General features: G+C 40.8%; 1 long non-coding RNA gene across 1 annotated transcript; it reads right to left on the bottom strand.

The window, feature by feature from the left end:
* Positions 1–631: 631 nt before the first annotated feature.
* On the bottom strand, positions 632–14,409 carry LOC143841761 (uncharacterized). The gene is made up of 3 exons (XR_013232792.1): positions 14,263–14,409; positions 13,664–13,727; positions 632–1,688 (listed from the first exon to the last, which is right to left on the bottom strand). It is a non-coding gene; the product is annotated as an uncharacterized LOC143841761 (long non-coding RNA).
* Between the last annotated feature and the right edge of the window lie 946 nt (positions 14,410–15,355).

Here is a 15,355-nt window from a genome sequence, read left to right as displayed (position 1 = left end):
GAAAAGGTGCTTACCTTGAGAACAGACATTCTTAGTCCGGACCCTGTTTTGGCTCCCTTACAATTATTTTTGCAAGATATAAATACTTTAACACTTTTTGGAAACAATTCCAATTTAATTTTTTTTTTATTCATACGCTTGAAATAATAAGAATGGACACTGAGAAGTATCACGAATAAATTTATTTTCCGCCTGTGCTTCACTGTGCCAATCCAAGCAGATAGTGGCTTAAAAGGCGAGCAACCGCTGAGTTCTTCTCTCATCAATGCGGACTGTTTGGAACGCTCCTATGTTCCTCATGTGACCCAGTTGGGCGGAATCCAGGGCGTTACATTCCATTGTTCAGATTCGCAGTTCAGTCTCTGAACACCAAATCTGACACACATTTATTGAAACAGAGCATCACTCAGTAAGCTGATGAATGAATTCCAAAAGTGAAAAGACACTTCTATAAAATAGCTATGAATCAGAACCTTCCAATTCGACTCTTATATTCTCATCATTACACCATACTAGACAGCCTAGCCTGTATTTTGAGGACAGTAAAATGGAGACTTTTTACAAGTTTGCTGTAAAAAGTACAGTAAGGTTATGTAAGTGCTTTAAACACTATAAAGCACTTTAAGGGTGCTTGCTATTACCATATTATTGTCTGTGTGATGCAATAGATGCCAGGGTGCCTTCAGGATCAGCGTTTAGTGTCTGCATCACTACACTACATCACTAGACAACCAAAAACGACAATTAAAAAGAAAACGCATTGCTTTCAGCTTGTTTCATTCTTGTGAATCAATCACACTGGCCTGAATTTATCAAGTGCTAATGAAGAGTCCTCTGTCAGCGGACAGGATTAAAATGAACAGCCCTTGTTAATTCCTGCCATATCCACATTGTTTCTGCAAATTCTTTCATTCAGGTGATTCATGCACTATGTCCACAAGCAACGGAAGGTTCCAGGATGTAGTGCTTGCCTGAGCTGGTTCCTTCTGAAAGTACAGAGTTTTCATTTTTGCAGTGTTTGCCTTATTTACAAATACAGAAGTAGATCTGGCTGGAGGCACTTGAACAGAGCAGCAGAGCTGCTACTTTAAATGAGATCTCCAAAGACAGTTCCTGCACTGCCAAGGTAATGTAGCCGACTGCCATGGTCTGTCTGCTTCTTTGTATCTTCCAGAATCTAAATTCCTCCTCACAGACACCAATCTGACCCCTCCTTTCTCATAGGCTGGTCACCTCTGCTGATCTCTCAAGGGTACTTGGGCGGAGCCATTTCCTGGTACTTATGAACAAGGTATTTATGTTAATTTATTCTGTCCTGTAGGATCGACTGATTCACAGTAATCAAAATCCAAGCTTGTAATCATATTAGTATTCCTAGATGGTTCCTTACTCTTTGTGATAATATCAGGAATCAAATATCTCAGATACTGATCCCATGTAGAATAAATTTTTCTGAAACTGAACCACCAGAATAACTGTCTGGAGGAAGTATTTACAATCAGTTATATAAAGAAGCTGGAAGGCAGATAATCCAATGACTTTAAAAGCAATATATTCTTCTTTGGTGACTTCCTGGATCTTCTCCATTCTCTGCTCTTAGGAATGTTTGAACGAAACGCTGGACTTCTGGTTGACTTGTCCTTATGATTCCCATCTTTTTATTGATCTTGTTCTACTGCCAGTAATACCTGTAAAGAATGTAAATGTTTAAAAAGTTGAACCTTTCCCCCCATCACTATATTTCCATGCCAGGTAAATTTTAAACTACTGAATGTCTAAAATCAGAGTCCAGTAGCACCTTTAAGACCAACAAAGATTTATTCAAGGCGTGAGCTTTCGAGTGCAAGCACCCTTCATCAGACTATGATCTTCTTACATGACAGGGAATATATAGCAAAAATTAATATATATTCCCTGTCATGTAAGAAGATCATAGTCTGACGAAGGGTGCATGCACTCAAAAGTTCACGTCCTGAATAAATCTTTGTTGGTCTTAAAGGTGCTACTGAACTCTGATTTTATTGTGCTACTTCAGACCAACACGGCTACTCATTGAATCTACCGAAATTCTGTATGTAAGGCTGTTTTCAATGACATAAAAGCAAGGCCAATTAAAAGATGGCACCACCGTGTTTTGACGTACATCAGTATTTAAATCTGAGCTATGTTTCTCCCAAAAAACAGAAAGGCAGTGACCTCATTAATAAATCCCAATTTGCATTTTAAATAAACAAAATGTGAAAGTGATCACTCTTTGCATATACAGATTATCTGTTGGTCATGAATCTCAAAGGAGTAGGAATCACTAATTGACTTGTGTTTCCTGTTTACAAATAATAAGCAATTCCAGTGTGATTCAGGGAACCATCTGGATTTAAAGTACTTGTATGTGAATATAGGAAGCGCAGAAACTTCACAAGACAAGGGGAGAAAGGGTGGTTAGGCAGTAAAGAACTCCACGTTAAATGGAAAACTATTAATTTCTTGAGGATTAGAATCCACATCTTCATTCCTACTCATCTGGAAAACTGGTCCTGCTGAGGAGATGTGTCCATTTTGTGTTGTTCATGCAGCCAGGCTCACAGCAGTTCTTTTGTAACACTCAAGTGATTTATAGCGACAGCAGCACAGATTTTCACTGGATGAGATCCAGAAACAAGCTTAACGCTCTTTGGCAGCAGCCAGATTCCACAGACCAGTCACAAAATTCACAGAACATGCTGACCATCCTAGTATGTTTCTGATACTGAATAATGCATTTGGTTATTGCATTTTACTTTGCCGTGAAACCCTGGCAGATATCAAGACAGAAGAAGCAGAGGAGGAGGAGGAGCTGGGTTTCCAGCCTTATTTAACATCTACATGCACCCTCTGGTGCAGCTGGTCTTGTTACCCAAATTGCTGGGGAATCATGAATATAGCAAGAGGAAGGGTAACACAGGATCTTTATTACCAATTTTTATGGGGTCTGTTCCCTGGAAGAAACCCTTCTTAAACAAAGAAGACAATTAAGCTTACACTCAAGGGATTTATTTGGGGAAAGATCAGGGCACATTCAAAACACACACATAAGCAAAACCATACATATACTAAGTTCTACAGGGGGACAAGTTCAATATACTGCACCTTTCTTGGATCCAAGCAGCCAAGACACAGGGTTGACGACATCTGGGCGTGGACAGGATGCTGGGTGTGGAGAGATCAGTACAACACACACACACACCTGGGGTGTGCTTGATTTGTTTGAAATTCCCAGACCAGCCCCAGTGACTGCCCACTAGGAGGTCCGTGATTGATGATTGGTCTCTAGTATCATATATCCCAGCCACTGTCTCTGATATTATAAGTACCTGATAGGTGAGTTTGAACTGTGAGGTCACTAGAGTGGGAGGTAACCTAGAATTACAACAGTCGGGGTGTGTTAGAAAAGGGGCAGAGGAATGTGTGCGTTCAGCTTTACTCTGTAACCCTGTTTGAGCCCTTGTTGTGCAGATCGGCAGAGCCCACATGTGAACTTTCTCTTTTTACTCTATTTCTTATTATTTTGAATGCTGGAAGTTTGTCCTTCTTACCACAATACGTCCCACTTTAACACATTATGAAAAGGAGGATAACTGGAATTAAACTTTGTTGAGTTTGAAGGTGCCACTAGACCCTGAAGAGGGGGAGTCATGACTATCAAAACATTATAATGACTACTAGCTTAAAAGCTCGTTCCTAAGAACGGACCTTTAAAGGGTCCCCTCCCCTGGCCAGGCAGCTTAAGGTGGCCTTGGGCGGCAGCTCGCAGCCAGATCAAGTGGGGGCTGGGCAGCTAGCAGTCGGCTAGTCAGCTCCTTAGCAGTCCTTAACAGTTAGCAGGCCGGGAGGTCCTCATCAGCCGGCCCAGCCTAGCAGGCCAAGAGGCCCTCGTTAGGAGGCCCTCCACCACGATCCTTTGCCCGGGGCCTCTCCCCTTACCTGCTGCTGGCTCTAGGCACTGAGGTGTCTGAGAGCAAAGAGGCTAGAGTCCAGGGATGGAGGGCGGGAACTGCAGGGGCAGGGCCAATCAGGGCAAAGCTGGCTGCACCCTCATTGGCCCTATTCCAACTTGAACAGCCGGACACGTCCCACCCCCTAGGCTGTTTCATAAATATATAGAGGAACAACAATGGATAAGGATATTGCCATCTTCTGGCAGCCTTGTTTACAAGCACAGCATCAGTCTCAGATCAATGGCAACTCAGAGCAGAGCTTTCTCCACAAAGGAGAACCTCCTTAAAGGAACCTCCTTCTCTAAAAAAACTTGCTAGAAGCCAACATTACTAAAGTTCATTATAAAGAGAGGGAAAGCATGCTTATTTGAACAAGATTTTGATGTATTAAGCTACTGATGTTTGTCATCTTGGGGCTGTCACAGATTGTTTTGTTTATTTTGGATCAGCATTTTGATATATCATTTAATTATTGTTCAATGCCTTCATCCCCCCCCCCCAAATAAAAGAACTGGGAATGTGTGTGTGTGTTCCCCTTCTGTCATTCAAAATGCATTCTGTATAGATCTTCCTTTATTCCCGAGAAAAGTAAAGCTTCACAAAAGGAATATGTGAGTCATTTTTCTTTTAAACAATATAATGAACTGCTTTTTCTTTGGTAACTCATTTAGACTTTCCAATGCTTAGAATGCTTCCAGAAGTACAAAAGCAATTTACTGGGCACAATAAGTGGGAGTACAGATAAATGCTCTAATTGTCTCCATTGGTAGTGTGATTTCCCCCCCTTGAAGTGGCTAGCCCAGAGTCTGCTACAGTTGACATTCCTACCATTTGTAAATCTATTCATGTTGATGCCAAAAGGTATTATAAATGCTTAAATTTCTTTGGAGGGGTGTTGGCTTTCACTGGACAAACAGAAATTAAGAAAGAGTATGGTAGATGTTCATGCTAAATGAGAACATATCTGGTTTTGAATGAAGGATTGTGTTAATAACTAACAGGACATAATGCAACCGTAAAGATCCAGTAAAGGATTACCTTCAGGTCCTGAATTTTCCTTCCATAACACCTTTACTCTTTTTTCTTTGATGTAGCAAGTTAACAGAGAAAGTAGTCACCAAGGGAGAGCAAAGCTACTTTGCGTAAGTTAAAATAAAATGTTCCCCTAAGTTTCCACAATCTTTTTGGGATTGAACAGGCAAAACACTGTGGGGAACGAACAGACTGTGGGGAATGAACCGGTGTGTTTGTGTGTGTGTGATAAAACAGCCCTCTCCTGATCAGCTAGGCATCTGTGCTCTTTGTTTTTAAGCCTTACTGTATACACACAATCACTCTTCGGGGTCCAGTCATCATGTTCAGCCTCTCACAAATCTACCAGAAAATAGAGACCAAAATAACATAAATTCCAAAGGGGGGAGTGCTTTATCATTGTGGTGTTTCTCCATAGAATTGCTATCACTATAACTAAGAGTTATAATGATAATTGTTGGAAATGCAAGAATATAAATGCATCATTCTATCGTATCTGGTGAATGTGCCAGAAAGTGAACAAAGATTAGGATTATGATTCATGATGAGATGCAAAAGATATTGAAAGTTAAATTTGCACTGGATCAAAAATGTATGTTATTAAATATGATACCAAATAACATTGAAATATACAGTGAACTTGTTAAATATATGGTAACGGCTGTTAGGATTCTCTATGTATCAAGATGGAAAAAAGAATAATTACCAGATATTACAGATTGGTTAAATAAATTGATGGAATATGAGACAATGGCAAAACTTAAAACATTTAATACATAAATTAACATTAGAATTCAGAAGAAAATGGAATCCAGTACTAGACTATATTGAACAATAGAAATTGAGATGAAAAGAAACAAATAATCTCCACTCTGTATATGCTACCTATCGGGCAAATGCAGTTTGTGGTCTGTAACATTAAGGTGATGCAAAAGAGCAAGATATGTATTGTTAAATGCAAGTTCTTATGTATATCTTTTTTTTAAAAATAGAAATTTTGTAGTATATATAATATATAATTTGTAGTATATAATAATGTAATTGCTTTTCTCAGAGGTAGACAGCAGGATAATATGGGATCTCATGAATAAATTTGATTTGGCTTCATATGGTGAAATGATTGTGGAAAAACCGATGAAGGAGTTACCAAGATTAATAGTTATACATCTTCCAGTTATATTACAATTACATTAGATCAGATTACCTCTGTAAATTCTTCATACCTAGTTGCAAGAGCTTGAATATTCTGCATTCCGTACAAATAATGTGTTTGGTGCCAGACACAGAACTCAGCATTTGCAAAATCTTAGGTTTGGGGATTTTAAAAAGTCTTGAAAATGAGTGGTTGGCAGACTAGAATGTCTCATGGTGTTGATAGAAAGCCTGCCGTTGGGACCCTGTGTTATCTGGCCTCTGCCCATGTTTACCAGATGGAGAATATAGTATGCAAAACAAAATGCTCATATACAGATTTACCTAATAGGCATAATCTGAGTCACTGTGCAGAATATTGATTTATCCTGACAAAAGTTTGTGTAACCGTGTTGAAGACTGCACTGCCAACAGTGATTTGGCGGAGAGGCTGTTTGCATGCATTACATGGCATATGGGACTTTCCCCAGCACTGAATGGGGTTGTATCAGTTTGTGCAGAGCATTGTGTATATACATCAGAGACCCATAGAGTCTGAAATCAGAGCAAAGGACTGGAATACTGAAAGTTCTTTGTCATTGACGGGGTAAAGCCAAAGAGTTCTATTTTGGGAGATGGCTTTTTCTCTCAAGAGTACTTGTTTGCCTAATATATTTATTGAAAGATGAGGTGTTGCCTGCCTAAAAAGACATTACACTTACAGTGTTATTACTGTAATTGACATGATCCATGCAGCACAAGGAAGCTAAGCCAAAAGGGCTGGTTTGCTTAACCTGTTCTTAATGGTAAGTTGCAACCTTATAAATTGGAATCTATTATTGGGACTTCTGAAATGAAAGTGAGGTAATGACTCCTTCAAAAGAATAGTGATCACTATCGATAATCTATCTAAAGAATTCTGAATAACTGAATATTTCAGGCATGCAGGCCCATAGCCATGGTGGTGCACAAAGGGACATGGCCCCTACAATCATTTGTCATGTCCCTCCAATCAGCACTAAGGGTTGTGAAATATGCCAGTGAGAGAAGGCATTTCATTCCCTCCTCCCAGCTCCCTCACTGGCAAAGCCTTGGAGTTTTTCCTCCCTCCCAGGCTGTGCCAATGTGAGAGAGATTTTCTGGCAACCCTATTGCATTTCAGCCTGAGTTTCTATAGCTAGTATTAAGTCCTTATAGCAAGTTATGTGGAGACAAAACAGCAAGATTTGGGGATGGGGGGAGAGTTCAATGGAAGATGGTGGTATAGGATTGCTAGCTCTGGGTTGGGAAATAAATGGAGACTTTGGGGATCAAGGCTGAAGTTTGGATTAATTGTCTGTCTGCTCTGTCCTTCCCACTTGAATGGGGAACCTAAGATGGGGGAGGGATGCAGTGGTTGCGTGAAGCTCCAGTTGGCATTGAAGGAGCACAAGGCTGGAGAGGGGTTTATTTCCTGCCTTTTGTCTCCTCTAAAGGCAAATCAGGGTGGGGTGGGGTGGGGGTGGGAATGCAGCATGAGGCTGCTTGTTTATTTTTCTTTTCTTGAGTGAAGGGGGGGAGGGGAAACAATCCAAAAGGCAAATCTCATCACATAGAAGTGTGGACTTTTGGAGCACAGCGACGTAAAAAATGAAAGCAAAAATAAATCTTGCAAGAGAATGGCAACCGGGAACCAGTTTTCCTGCAGTCTTTGAATTGATGCCCTGACCAGTCAGAGACAGACTACCATGCTATGCCAGTGTTGGAGGCACATAGAAAGGGAAGGAAATTAATCCAGCAAAATGCCGACATCTACACTTGAAATACTGGGGCTTTCAGAGTGCTTTTCTCAGATGTAGCAAGTTATATTCACTCCTGGATATCACGGGGGAAAGGTAGTGTCACTGCGGAGCAATCAAAGATGTTGCAGAGGGAAATTTTAAAGTACTAAATATCAAAATGGAAACTGAATAAGGTGTAGATGAGGGTTTTTTATTTGGTATCACAGGGGATAAAAAGCCCAGTGCAGAAAAAGCCCAAGTTTAGTGCATTGTATTAGAAAAATACTATTGTATAATTTAGTGTTTCGTTTGTTGCTAAGAAAAAAACAGGCAATTCTTTGTCTCCTCAGACTAATCTTGTTCAGATGTATTCTAAATGTTATCTTTTTTACTTATTTCTCAAATTTATATCCTGCTTTTTCTGCACAAAGGGCACTTCTAGCAGTTATCCATACTCTATATTCTACCAACAATCTATTATTAATTCAGTACCTATGGAGACAAATGCTTGCAGCTTATTAATAATATAACACCATCCATGTAGGAAATTTTGTATAAGACTAAAGCTCATGCTTGATTAAAACCTTTAATATAAGAAAAAATGCATGTTCATTCCTGCATGTTCATTCCTGTGGCACATTCATTGCTTTGTTTGATTAAGTTTACACTAAAGACGGAGAACTAGAGTAGTTAACCTCATCAATTCCTTCCATCGTGCTTTCAATAGGACTGTGAGTAGCATACAGAACAGATATCATTTTAGAGCACCAGCAGCATACATATTCGTATGATTTATTTCTGAGCTCAGGCCAGCTGAATTATGGATGTCAGCCAAGAGGTGCTCAAGCACAGAACTCTTGGAATGCCTCCCTGGTGGTGGTTTACAGGCAATGAACTGCATTAGAAAACCATGCTGACACAGAGCAAAGCAGCAACTGTTACATTCCTGCATAGTTTGGTTGAGTGCAGAAATTCTTTTCAATAAATGGATTGTGTGGTAACCCTTTGGTACCCAGTGACTAAGGTGACAGTCAGGCCGCGACACAAGCATAAAAGTTGCTGCAATGTTTGGAAATTGGACACAATGTTTCATACATATTAATGATGAGAAACTTTTGTACCTACTGAAGACTCATGTTTTTGATGACTAATCTTTTCCATTTAAAAAAACACAAGGGGAAAGAAACATATGGTTATTCTAACAGTTCTCCTAGAACTGGGCCAAAAAACATTTGCAAGTCTGGGTTTATCCAAAGGCTGGCTTTTGTATTCATACTGGTGCATTTTTATGGGCAAATATAGCAATACATCAAACAGAAAAACAATACCATCTCACCTACTGAACAAACTGGACCTTCCTCTTACCAGCACAGCACAAATGTTAGACAGCTTCTTTATTACCGCCTTGCCAACACTGGAATACGGGAGACAGCCCTGCAGTGGCTGAACTACCGTATTTGCCAGTGTATAAGACAACTGGGCATATAAGACGACCCCCCAACATTTCCACTCAAAATACAGTACTATGGGCCACTATGGGCAGCTATGTCTATCCCAACTGAAGTGCACCCAGTGTATAAGATGACCCCCCCACTTGGAGGCATGTTTTTCAGGGGGGGAAAAGTAGTCTTATACGCCAGCAAATACTGTACTTTCTCTTGGGTCGTAGAAAGAGGGTTGCAGTGGGAATTAAGCACGTGCAGATTGATCTTTTAAGGATTTATGCCTTATAACTTTAAATTGTTTTTACAGTTTTTATTGTTTATTTAATTTAATTGTTATATCGAATTGTTGTAAACCGCCCTGAGATGGCTATGCTGAGAGGGGTGGTCATAGAAATCAAATTATAAATCAATTATAAACTTCCATATCCTCATATCCTCACATAATTAATAGAATCAAATTGAAAGAAAGAAAGAAAGAAAGAAAGAAAGAAAGAAAGAAAGAAAGAAAGAAAGAAAGAAAGAAAGAAAGAAAGAAAGTTCTAAACCCCCTCCTCTTGCCTTTGCTGCTATCCTATGCTTCAGTTCCTTGCATCATCCTTGAACACCTATCACCTGTGCACCCGAGCAAAGTAGTCCAATTTTGGGCTGGATGTTTACTTCATACTATTACTAGAAACTCCCAGTCTTAGCTACAGGGCCTCTCTGTACCTGTCCCCTCCCCATCGTGGAATAGTTCATCTATCCTTCTTCTGCTTCCTATTTATCACTGATAAGAGCACTCTAGCCACAGTTCAGGTATTTTGATAGTTCTGAAGAATTATGTTAAGTGTACTGCAATTCCCCAGTAAGAGAGTCAGCAGTGGGGTCAGAAGACTAGAACAGGATTATTTTCTCTAGATGAAAGATTCCTTTTCCACAATAATCTGAAACTGCTGTTCCACGTAACACATCATGTAGATATACATTTCCCATAAAATCCTAGTAATGCACATACACGTTGGCAAGATCGTTTTGCATGTTTACTTGAAGTAATTCCTATTTTGCAAAGATTCCACTTCTACTTGCAATTGCCTTTCTGTTCTTTTATATTAGCACCTCATAAATTACTTTCTTTTCTCTTCACAACTGGCCTTCTACTTCATGATTCAATTAAACAATTTTTCACTTGTGCTATTGTTTTTAATGTTCTTTTAACTTTTGTAATTTGTGATAGCACTATTGGCAATAGTAAAAACAACAACAACGAAAGGCATTATTTAACTCCCCCTACCCGTAACAGAGACATTTCCATTTCTCACAAACAATGGAACACTCTCCAAATTTCCAAGATAAAATGCACTGTCGTGTACAACTAATGAGACAGGTCAGTTTAGCATGGCCAATTTACCTTTTAATTACTTCCCAGATGTTTGCAGACCTCAGACCTTCTAAATTGGTGTTGTCCTTTAATGTTATTGCTCTGTGGGTACTTATAGCCAAATTTAATAGCAGTGCATGGAGCATATTCAGCAGAATAGCATCACGTGAGACATAATCTCAGTAGTGCACTCAGGCAACAGTACTACAGGACCTAGTGATATCAGATACCTAGACATCAGTCAACCATGCCATTATGCTGTTTACACAGAGAAAATAGGCCATCCTTTAAGGAGAAGAAGAAGAGCTTATTTGCTGCTTTTCTCTACCTGAAGGAGTCTCAAAGCAGTTTACAATCATCTTCCCTTTTCTCTCCCCACAACAGACACCCTGTGAGGTAGGTGAGGCTGATACAGCCTTAATATTACTGCTTGGTTAGAACAGCTTTATCAGTGATGTGGTGAGCCTAAGGTCACCCAGCTGGTTGCATGTGGAGGAGGAGAGGGGAATCAAACCCGGCTCACCAGATTAGAAGCCGCCACTCTTAACCACTACACCAAAATGGTACAAAGTAGAAACTTTAAGAAACGTGTGGGAGAACATTTCCATCAGGACACTTTGCTGCTGACCTAAAAGTTGAAATTTTTCCATTTAAAAATTCAGAGGGAGACTCCAGCATGAATCTGCCAAAAGAGAATTCATTAGGAAATTTGACACTGTCTCACTAAATAAAGACAATGGCTTTTTATCCCAATGCAAGTGTTAAATTAGTTTAGAAAGTCAAGAAACATTATGGTATAAATTATTACTGATCTTGGGAATCCTATGTACAATTACTATATACAATTACTGTATTACTTGTATACAATCTTGTATACAATTAAGCCTTCTATATCCTTAAGTCAATTGCTGGGAGCACAAGCAGGATGATGCTGTTGTAGTCTTCCTATATGTGGGCTTCCTAGAGGTAACTGGTTCACTGGCCGTTGTGTGAACAGAATGCTGGACTACATGAGTCTTTGGTATGATCCAGCATGAATCTTCTTATGATCTTACAGAAACGTCACATAGTATAGCTATTGCATGTTGTTGCCTTTTAATCAGATTGTTAAGCATTTTTCTCTGTGCTGTAGTTTTGTCTGACCAATGAAGATACACTTAATTCTTCTGTTGAGCAAGATTATAGCTCACAAAACATCCTAAATTAAGCAAGGACATTCACAAGAAAAAAAATTTGGAACACTTGCATCAGAAATAAGCAAAATATGAAACATGCTCTATGAATTTTTCGCAAACTGAAGGTTATCTGTGTTAGCCTGTTGCAGCAAAAACAACTTAACAACTAACTAATTTAAAAAAAGATTTTATTGGCCAAAATATACTTTGTCTGATGCATGAAGTGAATATAAAGAAAGGTTTTCATTGCAATTTGCCAAAGGTTGAGTATATTAGCACATTAAAGACCAACAAAACTTTCCAAGGTATATACTTCTGTGACTGAAAGTTCACTTCATCAGATTCCAAAGTAAACATCAAATTTGGTTCTACTACTACATACTAAAGGTCAATCAGTTACAGAGATAGTATCTATCTTATTGTTCTTCTTATAGATAAATCACACCAGACTATGGAGAAACTTGCAAGTATTGTACTAAAGCAAGATCTTTCCAAGGCTCATTGGAGAAACAGAATGGATGTTGCACTTGTAAATGTCAATGCTGTAACTAGGATTCTTAGTATACAGATTTGTAGTATTGTATTTTCAATCTTAATGTTTATTGTGTTTATTTTTGCTAGTCATTGACTGTTATAAATCAATCAAAGAGTAAATGTGCCACAGTACTATCAAAAGCACAAACTAGTAAAGAATCCTATTGAATTCATGTTACTTGAGAAGGCAAGAGGACAGCCCCAGCAGGGCTTGTTGGTGTATCTCTGGGTTTGTATTTCCTTTAGATGACCACATTGCAGGGGGGGGGGGAGTTCAGTTTGTAAGTCGGTATAAACAAGCATTCATTCATTTTTGTGAGTTTTTGTTTATAACCTGGGTGGGTAACAACACATGAAAACATTACTTAAAATACACATACCTTATGAGTAATGAAAACTGTGTTAGAAACAAGTAACTTGTAAAACTCTCCCTGACTTCATAAGGGTTTGACAAGTTATGAGGAAGGCTGCTAATTGAAAAAAGAAAATGATGCATGAATAAAAAGCTCCACCATGCATAGGGAGCTTGCCAGGCAGTAATCTCAGTTTTGATCCAAAGGAAAGGACTGCCAGCCTGGAGAACTTCCAGAATTACAACTGATCTCCAGACTACAGCGATCAGTCCTCCTGGAGAAAACTGCTGTTTTTTTTTGGGGGGGGGGGTCTATGGCCTCATAGCATACTGAGGGTCCCTCCCCTTCCCAAATCCTGCCCTCCCCAGCCTTCACCACAAAACCTCCAGGAATTTCCCAGCTGAGACTTGGCAGCCCTAAATTCTTATATTTCATGTACTATACAAGGCATGTGATGAGCCTCTTGTGGCGCAGAGTGGTAAGGCAGCTGTCTGAAAGCTTTGCCCATGAGGTTGGGAGTTCGATCCCAGCAGCCGGCTCAAGGTTGACTCAGCTTTCCATCCTTCCGAGGTCGGTAAAATGAGTACCCAGCTTGCTGGGGGGTAAACGGTCATGACTGGGGAAGGCACTGGCAAACCACCCCGCATTGAGTCTGCCATGAAAACGCTGGAGGGCGTCACCCCAAGGGTCAGACATGACTCGGTGCTTGCACAGGGGATACCTTTACCTTTACAAGGCATGTGACTGAAGATGGTGCATGGGAGAATTTCGGCTGATAGCTATACAAGAAAAGTGTTACTACTCTCCTGGGTCTATCTGGTAACAGGTGATTTCTGGGTACCTGTTGGCCTTGTCAAGCTATTCTTCCATTCCCTGAACAAGTATTGTAGCTTCAAGAATACCTTATATGAAGCACATCATGTGAGTTGTAGTTTATCCTTCACAGGTTGGTCTCTGCCTGCAGGACTAGAATAAACACAGTTATTTTAAGGCTTGGTGAAAGACAATAGATCATGTGTTACACCTCATATAATAGCTAGGAGCCTGTGGGTATGAATTGTAGTCTCTGATCTAAGGCTGGGCTAGCCTAGGCTATCTAGGCTGGAAAACTGAAAAGGGGGGGGGAAATCACTGGGGGGTCTAGTGAAAACAATGAAAGGCCTTCCTATGGGTTCAGATGATTAAAATGGTATTCAAATCAAGGGCTTCCTTCCTATGGGTGCAGATGACAAAAATATTATTCATGTCTCAAGCAGAGGGGGTATGGGCCGGAAGCGACGGACCCCTTACCGCTACGCCTCCACCCCACCCCCGCGCCTGTGTGTCCGTCCTAGCCACAAGGCCGCACCACCACCTGCCTGGCGTTACCTTGGTTACCAGCAGGCTTAGGCCTTCCAGGCAGGCTGGGTCCGCCCTCGTCCCGCCCCCCCACCAATGGGACGGATTGTGGCGAAGAAGCGGGGCTCTCTTTGTTCAGCCATTTCAGGGGACGGAGTCTCACCGATGCGGGGATGATGGGGGGAGGGGCAGTTTCCTCGCTTAACTCCGGGTCGGTGTGGGTGGAGGGCCGCGGGCCCGGGGAGCACCTGTTATGGATCCTTGTTTCTAACAGGAAGGCGTGAATAGCCTCGAGGCTTCTGGCAAGGGAGGGTGGGCGTTGTGGGACAGAAAGGGGCAATTCTCGCCCGGCTGTTTCATCACGGCTTGTGACTGTATTGGCGCCTTGGTTATCAATGACCGCAGGTATGGCTGCCAGCCAGGGGGCCGGCGGGGATTTCTAGCGAAGTCTCTCAAATTCAGCTGGGCTGGTCCAGGGCATGAGACGGTTTCCTCGACTTTATGGCTCGGTGTTGCTGGGGTAAAGTGACCAGATTGTCCCACTTTTGGAGGGACATCTGGGGGCACCTGGCAAATTGTACTTATTTTGCAAGTAAAAAATATATATATATAAAATTATATATATATTACAATACTATTTTTGTGTTCTATGAATATTTTTGTTGCTCCAACCCCCCCCCCCCCTCGGTCAATGGTGACCCACTTTACCAATGTTCAAATCTGGTCACCTTATGCTGGGGGCTATTTTCGGACTCTCATTTTCGTGGAGCCGACTGTAGTGGTCACTGCCCAGCATTTCCTTTTAAGCGTACTCGCTTTCTGTCTTGGGAAAAGGACAAGAGAGGCAACCTGTCTTGGAGTTGTTGTATGGCCTTTGTGCATCATGACAGCACCACAGATTGCCTCCGTCTCCCCACTGAACCTGGTTCCCTGGGCTCTCTCTTCAAGGCAGTTTTGGGAGGGATTCAAAAGGAATTGAAAAACTACTATAGGTAGGGTTTAAAAGCAATAAGAACAAAATTAACTTACATCTAACTTGTGGGGAATTACATCCTAATGGAAATCACTGTTTCCAGGTTGGAGTTCAGATAGTTTTTTCACAGATACTATAATGTAGCAGAAGTCCTGACAGGTCCTCCTGTTTCCCACGTCTTAGTCCAGTGATTTCAGTGTTTCTGCCTGCAGAAACCAACTCTGAACTGATTGTATTCTCTAGGTGTTTAGAATAGGAGATTGTAATCTAATTTGAAGTGGTT

This window comes from Paroedura picta, chromosome 7, assembly GCF_049243985.1.
Source record: "Paroedura picta isolate Pp20150507F chromosome 7, Ppicta_v3.0, whole genome shotgun sequence".
NCBI classification, from domain to species: Eukaryota; Metazoa; Chordata; class Lepidosauria; order Squamata; family Gekkonidae; genus Paroedura; species Paroedura picta.
This window is presented reverse-complemented; position numbering and strand designations above follow the sequence as displayed.